Source organism: Vombatus ursinus, unplaced genomic scaffold, assembly GCF_900497805.2.
Source record: "Vombatus ursinus unplaced genomic scaffold, bare-nosed wombat genome assembly UNPS02014791.1, whole genome shotgun sequence".
Classification (NCBI taxonomy): domain Eukaryota; kingdom Metazoa; phylum Chordata; class Mammalia; order Diprotodontia; family Vombatidae; genus Vombatus; species Vombatus ursinus.
Genome location: NW_020954569.1, coordinates 68,448,686 through 68,465,324, shown reverse-complemented (window position 1 = coordinate 68,465,324; position 16,639 = coordinate 68,448,686). Strand labels below are relative to the sequence as shown.

The window sequence follows — 16,639 nt, the reverse complement described above, 5'->3', positions numbered from 1 at the left end:
TTGGTGGCTGAGTGATGAAAAGCCCAGATACTTGGCCAAGATAATCTTAGAATCTATGGCTATCTGACAGCTCTATTTTCTTGTTATTAAGACTGGACAAAGATCTCTCCAGGTCATGTTTCAGAGACAAATAGCTGGGATGCATTATTGATATTGCCCATTTCGTAATTCCCCTTCAGAGCTAGGGTGGAAACCAGAGGTATCTATGTGGCGATTCAAACAGCAGACAGCCACTTAACTTTCTAGTTTCAAAATCATAATCTTTTTCAGTTACCACTTTTGAAATATTGTGTGTGTGTGTGTGTGTGAATTCCAGAACACTTTATTTTTTCTCTCCCTTAAGGTCCTAGAATCTTTGGTCTTAATCACTTGGATATACTTGAATGTACCAAGCCTAAGTGTACTCCCACTGCAGCAGAGATTCTTAGCTTGGGGTCCAGAACTGTTTAAAAAAATATTTTGATAACTATTTCAGTATAGTTGTTTAAGTTGTAATCCCATGTACTTTTTTTTTTTGCTTTTTTTTTGTGTGAGGCAATTGGGATTAAGTGACTTGCCCAGGGTCACACAGTTAGTAAGGGTCAAGTGTCTGAGGTCCTCCTGACTTCTAGGCTGGAGCTCTATCCACTGCCCCTTGTACTTTCTTTTAAAAATACTATTCTGAGTAATCTGTAGGCTTTACCAGACTGCTAAAGGGGACCATGACATAAACGGTTAAGAACTCATACTGTACCCCCATAGTTCTCAAACTTTTCATTCTCTATCCTCTTTTCAATCTCTGCTACCATCAACTCTACACCACTGAGAGTTGTAATGAAGTGAAAATTTGAATAGGATGTCCCAAAAAACCCATACTAGCCGTGTAATTTCTGGCAAATCATGTGACCTTTATGGGCCCATTTTCCTCAATTATAAAATGGAGGTGATAATCTCTACCTTTCTTAATAGACTTTTTGTATGAATCTGAAAAAGGTAATAGATATGAAAGTCAGAAACAGGGTCAAATTGTAAATGTAAAGTGGCATCATCATCATCATTACTATTGATGTTTTTAAGAAAAGAAGGAATGGCAGTTGGGGACTTTGAAGAGGTAAAATGCTCTAAATCAGAGGAAATTTTAGTGATTGGTCAATTGAATTTAAAGTCAGCCTTTAAGGCTGAACAGAAGGTCAGTTAAAACTCTTGACCAAGTTTTATTACTTCTTTGGTTGTTACAAGCAGTATTGGTGTATGATTATGTATGTGTGTGTGTGTGGATTGAGTAGGTATGCTTGTGAAGATTTAGCCTGTACCATCATCAGGACCCACTTCCTCAAGTATAGGACTGCACAGAAAAAGATGGTGGAGTGGATAGAGTGCTGGTCCTGCAGTCAAGAAGACCAGCATTTAAGTCTTGCTTCAGACACTTTCTAGGTATGTTTCTCTGAGCAAGCCACTTTACCTCTCTCAACTTCAGTTTCCTCATTTGTAAAATAGGGATAATAATAGGATGTACCTGTCAGAGTTGTTGCAAGAATCAAATGAATTAACTTTGTAAAAAGCACTTTGCAGACCTTAAAGTAATATGTAAATGGTAGCTATAATCCAAGCTCTTTGGATAGGGTGTAGAGGAAAACCTCAAAGAGAATGAGGGAACAAATAAGGAACATGGTTATTAGGTCACCTCTGAAACTTCTTTTTCTTCATTAGATCAAATCATCTCATTACCAGGTCCCTTTCCTTCTAAGTGTATGAGATTTTTATACAGAGAGTTAATGAATGACCCAGCTTCTTTTCATTTCCATTAAGGACACCACCACACACTGGCCAGTCAGTGGTGACATAAGGGATTTAGATGATCTTGGAACTTCCAGAGCAGTAGGGTTGCTAAAAGAACCGAATCTGTTGAGTTTCTTTTGTTCTGGTCATCTTTCAAAATTGTGTGGCTTCAGTTTGTCTGGGATGGTGAGTTGTAGTCCTGTGTGGAGTGTGGAGAATGCATTTCAGGGTCCCTTAGGAGATGCTCAGCTACTAGGAAGCTAAGAACATAAGAAGTTTTTTCCTATGTTGTATAGGAAGGAGAGATCCATGAAACTGAGTTCAAGGAGCACAGGGAACATGTTTGTAATGCAAAACCTCCATGAGGTATTTTGCCTGGAGCAAAATTGACATAATATCATCTTGATTTTGCTTCATTTATTTTTAATCTTCTGGACTTTCAAAGGAAAGCAGCTAAGTGGCTGCTGCTCAGTTTCTTGGCCTTCAATTAGGAAATGATTGTTTGCCAAGTTCAGTGCCTGGTCTGAAGGAAAGAAAAAGGCACTCTCTTGTCCTTATGTTACATTTTGAGCACAACTCTTCTTCCTGTGTGTTTTCACAGGGCATTTTAATGACCCATACCCTGAGCCTCTTTTTATTAACCCATTCTCCAAGTCTTGGGATATGTCTGGAATCTTTTTGATATTTATATTCAAAGGATGTGCTTTGTCTATGAAACTCAGAATGTTGTTAGCTTTCCCCCTGCAACAGCTATAATGTTTTCAACCTTGATGACTCCCTGAAATGACTCTGGGGTTGGAGGAGGAGAAGAAGATGCTCGGCAAAAGTTGCAGAATATCTAACCTCTGACTCCATTGCAATCGCTACCCTCCCACCCCCACCAAATATTCAGAGTTATTGTGGCCACATTTAAAGTGATATGATATACACATACATACATACAACTCTTCTTCCTGTGTGTTTTCACGGGGCATTTTAATGACCCATACCCTGAGCCCCTTTTTATTAACCCATTCTCCAAGTCTTGGGATATGTCCCCACTGTCCTAAGTGCCATGAGAGATACCCTGCTCTCTCATGACCTACGCAAATGGGATAACTAGAGAGAACAAAAAGTTAAGGGCTAAGCCGTCTGTTACTGATCACAATTCCAGTTAGACTTCAGGGGAGGTAGACATAACTGTGGGCTGGGGTGGCCTTAAAAAGCATCATAGATGATGGATAGAACTTGAGTTGGGCCTCACAGGATGAGTAGAATTTGAGAAAATTGTCTATACATCGGTACCTCCACTTTTTGTTATGTAGGAATGTATCATATAACTGTTATCTATGATTTTGGGCATTGCAAAATGAATCTTTTTTTCTTTTCTTTATTTCTGTCTTCCCTGCTTTAGCCCCAGAGTGGGGTGACCTTTCTGTAGATGTTTTCAGTTTTCTTTCCTAGTGTTCATTGTTGGATTGTTTTCCTGGAGTGAAGGCATGATGGGAGTGCTCTGGGTGGCCTACATGTCAAAGTAGCCTTGGTGCTGATCTTGAAGCATTCACACTGCTAGTACAATTAATTAAACAAAAATGCACTGCAGCCACATTCTCTGCTGCCTTATTCTCTGTAGGAGCTGTCACCACAGTTACAGTCCTGGGGTGGGGGTTGGATTACAGTGAAGAGGAGGAGGAGGATGACGAGAAGGAAGAGTTTGCTCTCCTATTCTGGAATGTCTTCCCCAAGGGGTCAGCTCTCTCTGTTGCTCCTGCTTTTCATAGCTTCCCCCACCTGAACACACAGGTTCTTATAAAGCTCGTGCCTGTGAAACAATAGAAACTGAAATGACCAAGTGGGACTGCAAAGAAGAGTTATAAGAAGACATCTCTCTTCTCTCTTCTTTGTGGGTAGCGGGGAGTATGAGTGGGCTGAGTGGGGATCGTGAGTGTGGAATCCTAGGGATGAATTTATGCTTTTTGGGTATGTTGATTAATTGTGAGGAACATTTCCCCCCTTTTCCTTTGGAACGGCTCTTGGGATGCAGTGAGGAGAAAGATATGCTGGGAAATTATAGATGATGTAAAAAGAAAATATACCAACACTTTTAAAAGGTTAAAAATAAAAAGCTCCTACCCACAACTTCCCTCATTCCCCACACACTTCTCAACATGCCCAACCTACCTGAGAAGCTTAGAGGTTGTGTTCACTTTGTTCCGAGGGTCATTGCTTTCACTGAAGAAACGTGAGCTTTTCTCTGAACTTGTTTCTGCTTCAGTTCCCCTGGCGCCGGGTTGACATGGAGGTTCCCAGTGCATGGTGTTTTTCAGGAAAAGGAGACTATTCCTGGCTGGGAAAACTTCAATTAGAGTGAGTAAATACTGACTTGGCTTGTCCCTTTGGAAAGGCCACTGACCCCTGTTCCACAGGAGTGTAAATTCAATGACTAAGAGAACCAGAAGGTGAAGGGAACTAGGTCTTCACAAATTCTGAAAGCAGGCTAGTGGTATTTGTTGGGGAAATATGTGAGTTGAATGTGCTCTAGAGTCATAAGGGGGAAAAGAGGTTAACATCTGAATCATGGAGGTCACACATTGGCAAATAGCCATCTCCGTACTTCAGTCTCTCATCACCTCCTTCTTCGACTATTGCAGTATGTTTCCCAAATTGGTCCTCTGGCCCCCATTCCAGCCTTCATGCAGCTACCAAAATGATTCCTAAAGCACAGGTCTGACTTGTTTGTCCCCTTGTGCAAGAAGTTCCCGTAGTTACCTATTACCCCTCAGATAAAATACATCTCCTTTGTTTCATTTTGAAAGCTCTTCACAATCTGGTTTCAACCTACTTTTCTAGGCTTGTTGGACATTATTCTTCATGTACTCTGTGTTGCAGCCAGACTTGGCCTGCTTTCTCTTATCCAACTTTGATGTTCCATTTTCTATTGCTGTGCCTTTATGAAGGCTGCCCCTCACGGCTCCCTTTCCTCCTTTCATGGTGAAGGATATTGGCTCTGTGACATTAAGATCAGTTGAAGGAACTGGGCATGTTTAGCATGGGGAAGAGAAGACTTGGGGGAATGTAATGGCTATCTTCTAGTATTTCAAGAACCAGGATCAAAGGATGCAAGTTGAAAAGAGGCCAATATAGGCTGTTCAGTGATGCAAATTTCCTAACAATTAGAGCTGCACAAAATTGGAATGGACACCTGGAAAGGTAATGGGGTTCCCTATGTTGGAGGTCTTCAAGCAGAATCTGAATAATCACTTTTTAGGCATGTTATAGTGGGGAATTTCAGCAGCTAGGTGGCGGCACAATGCATAGAGTGCCAGGCCTGGAGGACTCATCTTCATAAGATCAAATCTGGCTTCAGACACTTACTAGCTGTGTGACCCTGGGCAAATCACGTAACCCTGTTGGCCTCACTTTCCTCATCTGTAAAATGAGCTGGAGGAGGAAATGGCAAACCACTCCAGTATGTTCACAAAGAAAACCCCAAATGGGGCCATGAGTCGGACACAACTGAAACAACTCAACCACTTCCACCTCTGCAACCACTACCACCACCACCACCACCACCACCACCACCACCACCACCTTCCTTTTGTGTATAGTTTATAATGACTGTTGACATCCCTTCCGTCTCTCAAATTCTGTATCTGTAATTCTTCCTCAGAGAATCCTTTTCTTTTCTTTTTTTTTTTTTCAAAGCTGAGCTCAAGTGCCACATTTTGTATCCCACAGTAGAATGTAAACTTTCTGGAGGTGAAGGCTGTTTGATTTTTTTGACTTTGTATCATCAGTGCCTGTCACACAGCAGATGTTTAATATATTTTTGTTGAATTCAATAGATGTGCAAGAACCTGGAATTCTCTATGAGATTTTCTGTATGTATAACATGACTCCATCATTCCTACCCTCTGACTTTGTGATTTCATTTGCTGGCGAGGTGCTGTTAGGTAACCCCTTTCCATGGCTCCCATAACATGAGAGTAACTATGGCAGATCCTGAACCATTTAGAAAACAACCACTGTAAGTGATGACATATTTTAACAAAGAAGCTGCTTAATGACCAAAGGAATTTTTCATTCTCCTTACCCCACTCCAAGATTGGTTGTGGTAACTCCAGGATAGCTTTACAATTCAGATGTTTAGGCCATGCTCATATTCTCAAAAGGCCTTTTGTAGATACCAGAGCTTTTGGTTTGTGTTTCAGCCCTGCTACTTATTACTTATGTCTCATGGGCCTCAGTTTCCTCAAATATAAGATGGAGGAGTTGTATTAGATAATCTATGAAGGTTCTAGCTGTAAATGCTATAGAATTATCTGCATTAGAGCTGTCCTTTCCTCTTACAATGGGGATAGAGTATTTGCATTTGCATAACAATCTTTTTTTTGGTACAGTTTTGGTTAGGGCATTTTTTTTTCAAGTTGTCCACACACCTTTCTTTACTTTTTTGTTTTGTTTACTTTCTTTTTTCTTTTGTAATGTAATTTATTTATTTTGTAAATGTTTCCCAATTACTTTTTTCTTTTTGTTTTCAGCATTCATTTTTTTTATAAGATTTTGAGTTCCAAATTTTCCCCCTTCCTTCTCCCCTCTTCCCTCCCCAAGACATCAAGCAATCTGATATAGGTTATGCATGTACAATCATGTTAAATATATTTCCACATTAGTCATGTTGTGAAAGAAGAAGCAGAGCAAAAAGGAAAAGCCACAAGAAAGAAAAAAAAAGTGAAAGTAGTATGCTTTGATCTTCGTTCAAATTCCAAAGTTCTTTCTCTGGAAGTGGATAACGTTATCCATCATGAGTCTTTTGGAATTGTCTTGGATCACTATTGCTGGGAAGAGCTAAGTCTATCATAGTTGATCATCACACAATGCTGCTGTTACTGTGTCCAATGTTCTCCTGGTTCTGCTCACTTCACTCAGTATCAGTTCATGTAAGTCTTTCAAGGTTTTTCTGAAATCTGTCTGCTCATCGTTTCTTGTAGTTCAATACTATTCCATTACATTCATATACCGCAACTTGTTCAGCCATTCCCCAATTGATGGGCATCTCCTCAATTTCCAATTCTTTGCCACCAGAAAAAGAGCTGCTATAAATATTTTTGTTCATGTGGGTCCTTTTTCTTTTTATGATCTCTTTGGGATACAGACCTAGTAGTGGTATGCTGGACCAAAGGGTATGCACAGTTTTATAGCCCTTTGAGCATAGTTCCAAATTGCTCTCGAGAATAGTTGGATCAATTAACAACTCCCCCAACAATGCATTAGTGTTCTAATTTTCCCACATCTTTTCCAACATTTATCGTTTTCCTTTTCTGTCAAATTAGCCAATCTGAGAGATATGAGGTGGTATCTGAGTTGTTTTAATTTGCATTTCTCCAATCAATAGTGATTTAGAGTATTTTTATATGATTGTAGATAGCTTTAATTTCTTCATCTGAAAATTGTCTGCTCATATCCGTGGATGATTTATCAATTAGAGAATGACTTGTAGTCTTACAAATTTGACTTAGTTTTCTATCTATTTGAGAAATGAGGCTTTTATCAGAAATGCTTATTGCAAAAAATTCCCCCCAGTTTTCTGCTTTCCTTCTAATTTTGGTTGCATTGGTTTTGTTTGTGCAAAACCTTTTAAATTTAATGTAATCAAAATTATCCATTTTGCATTTCATAATATTCTCTATCTCTTATTTGGTCATGCATTCTTCCCTTCTCCATAGATCTGACAGGTAAAATATTCTTTGCTCTTCTAATTTGCTTATGGCATCACCCTTTACGTCTAAATCATGTAACCATTTTCATCTTATCTTGGCATGTGGTGTGAGATGTTGGTCTGTGCCTAGTTTCTGCTATACTATTTTCCATTTTTTCTAGCAGTTTTTGTCAAGAAGTTCTTATTTCAGAAGCTGGAGTCTTTGGGTTTATCAAAGAGTAGATTGCTATAGTTAATTTACTACTATGTCTTGTGTACTTAACCTATTCCACTGATCTACCATTCTGTTTCTTAGCCAGTACCAAATAGTTTCGATGATTGCTACTTTATAATAGAGTTTTAGGTCTGATAAGGCTAGGCCACCTTCCTTTGCATATTTTTGGGTTAATTCCCTTGATATTGACCTTTTGTTCTTCCAGAAGCATTTTGTTATTATTTTTTCTAGCTCCACAAAATGATTTTTTGGTAGCTTGATTGGCATGGTACTGAATAAGTAAATTAATTTAGGTAACATTGTCATTTTTTTTTATATTAGTTCGGCCTACCCATGAACAATTGATATTTTTCCAGTTGTTTAGATCTGACTTTATTTGTGTAAGAAAGTATTTTATATAAATTTTATTGTTTTTTTCATAGAACCAACCCTTAGTTTTATTTATTAGTTCAATAGTTTTCTTACTTTCAATTTTACCAATCTCTCCTTTGATTTTCAGAATTTTTAATTTGGTATTTAATTGGGGATTTTTAATTTTTTCTTTTTCTAGCTTTTTTAGTTACATGCCCAATTTATTGATCTGCTCTTTCTCTATTTTATTTAAGTATTTAGAGGTATAAAATTTCCCCTAAGAACTGCCTTGGCTGCAGCCCATAAATTTTGGTATGTTGTCTCATTATCATTCTATTTGATGAAATTATTGGATGTTTCTATGATTTGTTGTTTGATCCACTCACTCTTTAGGATTAGATTATTTGGTTTCCAATTAATTTTTAATTTATCTTTCCATGGCCCTTCATTACACATAATTTTTATTGCATCATGGTCTGAAAAAGATGCATTTTATATTTATGCCTTTCCGCATTTGATTGTGAGGTTTTTATGCCCTAATAAATGGTCAATTTTTGTGTAGGTGCCATATACTGCTGAGAAAAAGGTGTATTCCTTTCTATTCCCATTCAATATTCTCCAGAGGACTATTATATTTAACTTTTCTAAAATTCTATTCACCTCCTTATCTTCTTTCTTATTTAATTTGTGGTTAGATTTATCTATTCTGAGAGGGGGAGGTTGAGGTCCCCCAATAGTATAGTTTTTCTGTCTCTTCCTGTAACTCATTTAACTTCTTCTCTAAGAATTTGAATGCTACACCACTTGGAGCATATATGTTTAGTATATTATTACTTCATTGGCTATGGTACTTTTTAGCAAGATGTAGTTTCTGTCCTTATCTTTTTTAATTAGATCTATTTTTGCTTTTGGTTGTCTGAGATCAGGATTGCTACCCTTATGTTTTTTTTTTGTTTTTGTTTTTTACTTCAGCTGAAACATAATATATTTTGTTTCAGCCTTTTACTGTTACTCTATCTGTATGTCTCTGATTCACATGTGTTTCTTGTAAACAACATATTGTAGAATTCTGGTTTTTAATCCATTCTCCAGTTACCTTTTGCACCATCTTTTCCATTTGACCAATTTTACTTTTTAAGGAGTTATTTTCTTCAGTGGATTTTTTTTCCCCATTTGGCCAATTATATTTTTTAAGGAGCTGTTTCTTCAGTCAATTTTTGTCCTTTCTTTTCTAAACTATTGACTCTCTCTTGCATAACTCTCATTTTTCTCCCCAATTTTTCTTTCATCTTTCTTATTTGATTTTAAAATCTTTTTTGAGTTCTTCCAAGAAGATGTTTTGGGCTTGAGACCAATTCATTTTCCCCTTTGAGGCTTCACATGTAGGCATTTGACATTGTTGATCTTTTCTGAGTTTGTGTTTACGTTTTCCCTGTTGCCATAGAAGTTTTCTATGGTCAGGGCTCTTTTCTGATTTTGCTAATTTTTTAGTCTATTTCATGACTTTTAAAGTTGAGCTCTGCTGCTGGGGTACAGGGGGTACTCTCCCAAACTTCTTGTGCTGGAGGCCAGGGGCCTGGTCACTGGCTTTCTGCAACATGGCCTCAGGTGCTAGTGGCTTGTCCACTGTGCTGGGGTGGTCTAGCCTAGTTGTCCTTGTTGGGGGGAGGGGCACGGAGGTTCTGGGGCTGGCAGTTTGCCTTCTTTGTTAGGGCAAGAGGCCTTACCTGGCCTGCCATGCCACTGGCCTCAGTTGCTGATCTGTGCTGTGGCTAACAGCCTCTTGCTGGTTTGCCCAGACAATATCTGCACTGGGCTGCATTTCCCTTTTACCCAAGTGAGACAGACCTTTCTTGAAGTCCTTCTAAGTTATCTTAAGCTAGAAAATTGTTTCACTTTGTCTTTTTGTAGATTCTGTCGCTCCAGAGCTTGGTTAGAGGCTTAATTTAATGTTGTTTCTGAGGGAAACTGGGGAGATCTCAGGCAACTTCCTGGTTTTTCTCCACCATCTTGGTTTTGCCCTCTAGAGAATTTCTTACAGGTTCATCTTTTCTTCTAAACATAGCCTTACAGATTTGAAATTAGACCTGAGTTTGAATCCTGGATCTCTTCCTTCCTACCTACATGACCTCAGACAAGTCACTTAACCTCTACTAGGTCTCAGTTTTCTCATCTATAAAATGAGAAGTTTGGAATGGTTGACCTCTAAGGTTCCTTTTCACTCTAAACATATGATCCTATGAAATTATGAACTCCAACCATACTAACATACTAGATGACATTTTCTCATCTGTGTGACATAGTACATCAACATTCTCATACCTTTAATTGTCTTCTATTAATGACTCTCATTTTTATAATAAAGGTGCTACAGACTGGGATTTTGAAAGAGTCTATGATAGGTAGGGTTCTAAGGTACATTTCAAAGCATTCCATGAAGGCAGCCACCTGCTCTGTCTACCTGAGGTTGATGCTTAGGTCTATATCACCATGAAAGAAAAAAATTGGGAGTCTTTTCCTCCTGGTAGTGGTAGAGAGAAGGATCTCATAATTTAAATTAATATTGAAATAAATTAAATTTAGCTTAAATTAATATTGAAAATTTCTTGTTACAATGTCCAATACATACATTCTTATTTGTTCCTTTTAATAACCCTCAAAAACTGCATTGGAATATAATCACCCCCATTTTATAAATAAGGAGATAGGAGGAGCAAAGCAAAATGCCCAGGGTCATATGGCTAGTTACTGATAGAACTAGATTCAAATCCAGGTCTTTAGATCCTCCAATCCAGTTTTTGTCCTATTCTACAGTGTTGTCTTAGTGAAGTCTGAAACACTGCCTAATTAGGCCAAGTCTTCTGTTTTGCTTATTTCAGTCAAATGGAAGTAAATATCATTAGAACAAGATGGTGGTAAATTGAGTGGTTTTGTATTTGGGTCGTTCAGGAACAAGCTTGTTTTATTTCCACATGTCTGTTGCCTTATGGGAATACAGTATAGTAGGCTAGTTAGGAAGTTAATGCTGTGGCAGTTGTCCGAGAATGAAAGGAATGTTCCTTTTATACCTAGTAAATCTACCAAAGCGTATATTATCGTCATTATCATCACCATCAAGATCACTGCCATCACCGCTGCCACCACTACCACCACCACCACCACCACCACCACCATATGTAGATCAGGATCCATCGAGTTTGAAAGATAGGACAAGTAGAATTTCACTGGAACTCCTCCATGATGTCTTCGTTGATACCTCATTTGTGACAAATGAGGTTTGTCTCCCTCCGCAGATAACTTTGCATTTACATATATATGTATATGCTGTATTTTCCTTGCTAGTAGAATATAAGCTCCTTGAGAGCAGGGCCCGTTTTATTGGTTAGATAGACAAGTAATTAATGCTGGGAGAGGACAACAGAATTTTATTCCTTTTGTGCCCTGCTATGTGATTTCTTTGGTGTGTGGGGAGGGCGGGGAGGGAGGAAGGATTTTTTTTTTAATTTAGAGATAGGTTAGTTAGTTTGTTGTATTCATAATACAGACCAAAGAACTCTCACAGTTCCTATAGTTTCTGTTTTGTTAAATTACATTATAGAGGCAAGTTTATTAGGTAAATAAGGTTGTTGGCTTTCCCCCACTCCCTACCCCATTCATTGAAATAAGTGTAGCTTGACTCAACATTGCTGGTGCAGTGAGCCAAGAATGAATTAAGTAATAGGGTTATCAAGTGACATTCAAGGCTCAACTCAGTGTTGAAATGTTTTTGGACTTCATGGAAAAAAAAAAGACTCTAAACATATCTTGCATTTATATGGTATTTTTATTCCCAAGTCCTTACATGTCTCTCTCTTATCTTCATAGCATCCCAGGGAGGTTAATAGGAACAGGTATTACAATCACTGTATTACAGATGAGGAGGGGAAAAGCCCAGAGTGATTAACTAGCAAATATTTGTGTAGTACTTTTTGGTGCAAGGCACTGTGCTAGTTCTGTTAGATTTATAAGGAAGTGGCACACCCCTGTTCCTGTAAAGGAACTTTTAGCCTAGTCCAAGACACAAGACAACTATATATAAAAATTTTAATAATTCAAGAAGACTTAGATAACAAAATAATACATAACTCAAGACTATTACACTTAGTTCTCATGTCATGATGATAAGCTTAAGTGATTTGCTCAAAAGTCCCAAGCTAGGACTGGAACCCTGATCGAAACTTATAGCCCAGTCTGCTTCTCTGGCATCATGATGATCACAGCTCAGTATCACCCAAACTTGCGCATCTAGGTGGTGAAGTGGATAGAGCACCGGCCCTGGAGTCAGGAGCACCTGAGTTCAAATTTGGCCTCAGACCCTTGACCATTACTAACTGTGTGACCCTGGGCAAGTCACTTAATGCCATTGCCTATCCAAAAACAAACAAACAAACAAAAAGTATCTCTCAAACTTTGAAGGGAGAGAAGGACAAGTCTTGTCCATTTACTTTCTTGCAGTGTTTCTCATGTATTATAGAATTGAATGCAGGCCCTGTTTTGTATTAGGGTGGTGGGTGCTATGCCTTATCTGGAAATGGCAGATCCTTGGTTACATAACTCAGAACTGAGCATCAGGAATGATGTGAATCTCTTCAGAGAGACCAGAGATGAGCAATATAATTGAAGTTTAGCAGGCAGAACCGTAATGAAAGGTCAATGGAATCGAGCGGTGGGTGTCAGTGACAGCAAAAGATGACAGGTAGGGTGTGTGAAGAAGAGCTAGCTGACACAGCTTAGGAGAAGAGCCTGTCAAGCCTCCTTCTCTGGAGATTTCCTGGTAAGCAGGGCCCTGATATCTCTGCTGTCAGAATTTAGGGAAAGCTCACTTGGAAACAGGGAGGGGGTTATGGAGATATCTCCACCCCAGCGCCAAGAACAAATAGTATTCGCTCTTCCTCAGTGGGATGGAATGTCAAGAATTCAAACTGGTAGAGTCTAACTTTCATATAGATGAATATTTAAAATGGACTGCAATGTGACTAATATCAGTATCAAAATAGGGTGTTCATATTAGAAACCTGTAGTTTTCAAAAGGGCATTGGGATATAAGAAAGAAAATCCTGTTTGCAGTAATAGGAAATGTGTAATCTCCCTCTCCCTCTCCCTCTCCTTCTCCCTCTTCCTCCCCCTGTCTCTCCCCCTCCCCCCTCCCTCCTCCTCTTCCTCCCCCTGTCTCTCTCCCTCCCCTTGTCCCTCTCCCTCCCCTTCCTCCCCTTCTCTCTCCCTCTTCCTCTTTTCCCTCCCTCCCCCCCACTGGTGGAAAGGTAGTACAACTATATAACATTGACCTCATCAGCATTTCCAGAGTACCTGCTTAAAGGACTAAAAAGTAGTGATGAGAAGTGCTATTTTTAATGGGTTAGCTTAGATGGAAATTAGGCTAGGTAATGATGTTGCTTACCTGCATGACCACTTAACCCAAGGCTAAATTCCTTACTGCCAAAAATGGGACAGTTAATGAAGTTGTGGCTACAAACCAGAATGGTGTTTGAGAGATTAAGTGGGATTTTTTGGGGGATGTTAGTATTTACAGAACACCCAAACACATCATCTTTATGAGACATTCAGTGACATTTAGATTTCGACTTGGATAATTTCCTGGATGTTATTTTAATAGCTGCAGAGCTGATTTTGGCAGGGTTACCATTAACCAATTAAAAACATTTAAAAACATATTTTCAATGTTTGTTCCACTAATTACTTTCTTGTGACTTGTAAAAGAACTTGCCTTCACTACCTGAATGCAGTGGAGAACACATCAGCAGAGATTCCTGGGCTCTTGGAAGATAGAACTGCCTTGTGATACTTCTGTGGCAAGGCCCTTGACATGCTCCCAAAGTGGTGCATTAAAATCACAAGCTGATTTTATAATATAAAATACAGCTTTCTTTATATCTTCTGTTCTTATATCATCATTTCTGGACATATCTTACCATCTTCCATTCTCTAAGCACTGTGCAGTCTCCCAAACCTCAGTCAATGTTCACTTATTTAAAAAAAAAAAAAAAAAAGACCAGATTACAGCAGCTGTCCCAATCTCTCTAAGGAAAGAGGAAAGTGCATTTCCTCATTGATGATAACATCCGCCCCGCCCCCTGCCCCTTCACAGTTGAGGCAAACATATCATCTTTTTTGTTTAGGTTTAAAACAAAATTATATAAAATTTTTTACATTGCCAATATAGTTGGTTTCTTGTGGTGACATATAGCTATCCCAGCAATTATTATTGCATAGTGATTTCATTACCCTTTATTTTAAAGTGTGAGTATATGTAACCCTTTAAAATCATTTTTGCATGAAGCTTTGTGCCTCTATTATGTACTGATTGCTTTTATTTTTAAATATATAATTTAATATAATTTCAAATCCATCCTGTTTGTCTGTGATCATTTCTAGCCTTCTGTTCTCTTCTGCGCATTTAAAAAATATGCTTAAATAACCTTTTTCTTCTTCCCTTTTCATTTTAGCTACTGTATCCCTACCTCTCCCTTACCTCGTCTACCTGAACTCCTTCCCTATGAATAAAAAGAAATAAAAACAAAATCATAAATCTGTCGAGCAAAGTAAGTTCTCACATTGACTGTGTCTCAAAAATATACATCTTTTTCTGCATTTTGAGGCCATCAACTTTCTGTCTGGATGTGGATGGCATGCTTCATCATTGGCCCTTTGGAATCATTTCTGATAATTACATTATTGCATTAAGGCTGTAATTTAATTTGGGAAGTATGGTCATTTTTGATGCATTTGCTCATCCTAATTATTAGCAGCAGATACCGCCTTTTGTGTTCATTTCTTCCTTGGTTTTTGTCAAAATTATTTTCAAGTTGCCTTTGAATAAGTATATTTTGTACTTGGATGAGTCACTGTCCAAACTTTTGATTCATTTTGTATTGTAATGCATTAGAGGTATCCTGGTATAATGAAGAAAGGACCTGGGCTAAAACCTCATTTCTAACAACTGATAACTCTTTGACCTTGGGCCAGTCACCTAAATTCTCTGTGCATCAGACAGGGCCATCTTCAGTCATCCTGCTCTATATCTTGCCACTAGACCCAGATGGCTCCACAGCAGAAAGTGAGGCTGATGACTTTGCACAGTCCTTCCTCACTTAAATCCAATTCACTTCCAAATCATGATATCAACTTCCTGATGTCGTGGTTCTCTGTGAGAATGAAGGACAAACAACAACAACAACAGTCTATGTATGCATCAGGAAACTCCCTAGGACTTACCAACTTAGTCTTAGATAGATAGTAGAGGGAGATTCAACACTAGAAGTTCCCTAATGGAAATCACTCTTGCATACTTTGCATATTTACTTATTTCAATGTTATTATGTTACCATTTCAGTTTTTCTTAATTCTTGGTTAAATATAGAAAGGTATACAAATACCCAAACACACACACATATATTTTTCTTCCTGCTACTTTAGTGTATTCCACATGATTGGGTAACTTATTTGTTGTTGAAAGACTTTAAAAATGGGTTTATTCTTTTATAAACTCTTCAAAATTTGCCTCTCAAATATTCGGTTTTTGTTATACTTTGTTATACTATGGTTTGATGCTAAATGAACTCTTCACTACTTCTGGCAATATTATTTTTATTATTATTGTTGTTACAATTTGTAATAATAATTTTTGCTTATCTGCATAGCACTGGAATTTAACAATGATGTGTCTAGGCATGTTAAATTTTGGGTTCCTACTTATAAGAGTTCTGTGAGATCTTTGATTATTGAGTAAAATATAGATTCCAAAACTTTTGTTTTTCTGTATTCTCTAGGATGTCAGTAATTTATATCATGATCTTCCAGTTTTGTCAATTGTATCCACGTTTTCCTATATTTTGGACAATTTAATTATATTCTTTGTTCATGTAGAAGTAGCAAAATTCTCTACATTGTGTGGAATTCTGTTTTCTTTTATGCTAAATCTAGTTTATGGTCTTAGGAAAGGGTATTTATTCCATTGTATATATTGTTCATTTTCTTCATTATTACTTCTTATCCTTTTTTCTTACTACTTAAGTCTTACTTTCCTCATGGAATTTTTTTTTACTTGAAGGTTTTTGAAAAATTTGGTTTTATGCTTCTCCTAGGCTTGGCAATTCTTTACTAATTTCTGGGAATGTGCCATCTATCCATTTCAGGACGTATCTTGGTATATCTTATATGGCTTCTTCTTTTGTCTCTGTTACTTTTAGTGCTTTAGCAGATTTTATTGCTGTGTAATATTTTTATTTGCACCACTCTTCTTTCCTTTGCTATTTTTTAATTTGAGTTGAATTTTAATTTCTTTCGTGATTTCTTAAAAGTGATTTCACTTCTTTTTGATATTTGAGTCTTTCCTTGAAGGGTGGAAGAATACAGACCCTTTCAATTCTCTCAACCTAGCATCTTAAGTCATTCTCTGTTGTGAGTTATTTCCTTGTAACTATGGCATCTTGATACATTGCATCTTACAATAAGGAAAATCCATTGAGAACCATTTTATTTTGATTTTTTTCTCTTTTCTCAGGATTATTCAGGTCTCTATGTCCAAAAATAATGTATTTGTAGCAACTTATTTTTTTTTA

At 37.8% G+C, this 16,639-nt stretch overlaps 1 protein-coding gene across 1 annotated transcript in view; it reads left to right on the top strand.

The window, feature by feature from the left end:
• The window catches only part of MYO5B (myosin VB), a 532,192-nt gene that overhangs the window by 155,792 nt on the left and 359,761 nt on the right, over window positions 1-16,639 (top strand). The gene's annotated exons all lie outside the window — the stretch shown is intronic.